This window comes from Sander lucioperca, chromosome 16 (genome assembly GCF_008315115.2).
Source record: "Sander lucioperca isolate FBNREF2018 chromosome 16, SLUC_FBN_1.2, whole genome shotgun sequence".
NCBI lineage: Eukaryota > Metazoa > Chordata > Actinopteri > Perciformes > Percidae > Sander > Sander lucioperca.
In genome coordinates this window covers 23703711-23706210 of record NC_050188.1, presented here as the reverse complement: position 1 = coordinate 23706210, position 2500 = coordinate 23703711, and the positions used below count along the sequence as shown (strand labels likewise).

At 43.7% G+C, this 2500-nt stretch overlaps 1 pseudogene; it reads right to left on the bottom strand.

Moving 5' to 3' along the window:
• Nucleotides 1–2500, bottom strand: part of LOC116036182 — a 23962-nt pseudogene that overhangs the window by 8485 nt on the left and 12977 nt on the right.

Here is a 2500-nt window from a genome sequence, read left to right as displayed (position 1 = left end):
CTGAGGCGAGCCGAATATGTGACGTGAAAGCGACAGACGGGGGTGTCCTGAACAAACCCACTATTTTTAAACAGTTTAGCCAGCTGTTTTTTTTTGCTGCCTCCAGCTTAATTTGAAACTAAATGTGTCTTCTGGCATCACACATCTTCGACGTTCTGGGTGTGTGTCGCGTTAGGTCACAGTAGTTTACTGCGGCACCGCTTGTTTACAGTTCTGCGGAGGCTCCGGCAGAGCTTTCTCCGTAGCCTAACTACACACACACATGCTGGCTCCATGCACACACCAGCGCACAAGTATAAACATCAGGCCACTTTTACATAGGCTACACAGGCTACGGAGAAAGCTCTGCATGGAGCCTCCACAGAACTGTAAAACAAACTCAAGTGGCCTGATGTTTATACTTGTGTGCTGATGTGTGCAGCGATACGGCATAACGACCAGCCACGCTGAGGCGGTCCTGAAATCTGCAATGGAAAACGGACGCACAGTGTGTCGAGTCGAGGCGAGTAGAGTCGAGGCGAGTTGAGCAGGTACCATGTAATGGAAAAACCTCAGTCTTTCCTTAGACCTTCCTTAGTCTTTACTTAGACCTTCCTTAGACCTTTCTTAGTCTTTACTTAGACCTTCCTTAGTCTTTACGTAGACCTTCCTTAGACCTTCCGTAGTCTTTACTTAGACCTTCCTTAGACCTTCCTTAGTCTTTACTTAGACCTTCCTTAGACCTGCCTTGGTCTTTACTTAGACCTTCCTTAGACCTGCCTTGGTCTTTACTTAGACCTTCCTTAGTCTTACCTTAGACCTTCCTTAGTCTTTACTTAGACCTTCCTTAGACCTTCCTTAGTCTTTACTTAGACCTTCCTTAGACCTGCCTTGGTCTTTACTTAGACCTTCCTTGGTCTTTACTTAGACCTTCCTTAGTCTTTCCTTAGACCTTCCTTAGTCTTTACTTAGACTTTCCTTAGACCTTCCTTAGTCTTTACTTAGACCTTCCTTAGACCTTCCTTGGTCTTTACTTAGACCTTCCTTAGTCTTTACTTAGACCTTCCTTAGTCTTTACTTAGTCCTTCCTTAGACCTTCCGTAGTCTTTACTTAGACCTTCCTTAGACCTTCCTTAGTCTTTACTTAGACCTTCCTTAGTCTTTACTTAGACCTTCCTTATTCTTTACTTAGACCTTCCTTGGTCTTTACTTAGACCTTCCTTAGTCTTTCCTTAGTCTTTACTTAGACCTTCCTTAGTCTTTCCTTAGACCTTCCTTATTCTTTACTTAGACCTTCCTTATTCTTTACTTAGACCTTCCTTAGTCTTTCCTTAGTCTTTACTTAGACCTTCCTTAGTCTTTCCTTAGACCTTCCTTAGTCTTTACTTAGACCTTCCTTAGACCTTCCTTAGTCTTTACTTAGAGCTTCCTTAGTCTTTACTTAGACCCAGCAGAACGGAAGTACAAAGAGTTGTTGCTATGGAGATGATACACCATCTCGTCGCATTGGTGTGAACTGGCAGCTTTTAGGCTTTTTGTAGCTGGATATCTCATTCGTTGCAACTAAATATGAATGTGGATAGCGTTAGTGATAGTGAGATGCTTGCTACAGTTACATCTCTTCAGTCACTCTAGCTCGCTCCACCGTACGTGCTCGCGGGTGCACGTTGAACCTCCGTCTATCTGCCATTTTGTCCAGTTAACAGTTTGTAACATAGAAATAAAGTGTAATATGGATCATTTTATTGTAGCTGACTTTACAAGATGACTTCACTATTGGCTGTTGAAACAGGAGACGTCTCTTACGTTCTAAAATCTGAATGCGTCACCTGACAGGAAACTAACAAGACGTACTTTTATCTGGAGTTCCTTTGGGCGGGATGATGGGCAGCTGGCGTCCTCGGCGGCTAGAGCCCGGCGTTCCCGTCGGACTCATCGGGGTCGATACGCCTTGAGGGTTCGCCCTGTTGGAAAAACAACACAGGACTCGAAGTACCAAGCTGATATGAATTTCCATTTGGTAGGACGGCGAATTAAGGTCCCTCCCTACTCTGCAACTGATTGGCCCGCTTCTTATGCAAGAAAGCAGTTAAACTGGGAACGTTGCCCAGTTTAACTGCTTTCTTGCATAAGAAGCAGTAGAATCCGAAAGAGACTCTCAATAACCATGAAAGCTGATTGGCTGCAATATCAGTTGCATGTTGATCTCATTTTTAAGACCTACAACACAATAGGCCTATGTCACACTTCCTGCTTCCAGAACGCGGAGTAGGGAATCAAAACTTCCGGTCAACAGTCCCTTTCTCCGTAAGGATTTAGATAATCAGCCATAATGTCTGAACCATCCCATAATGTCTGAACCATCCCATAATGTCTAAACCATCCCATAATATCTAAACCATCCCATAATGTCTAAACCATCCCATAATGTCTAAAAACCATCCCATAATGTCTGAACCATCCCATAATGTCTAAACCATCCCATAATGTCTGAACCATCCCATAATGTCTAAACCATCCC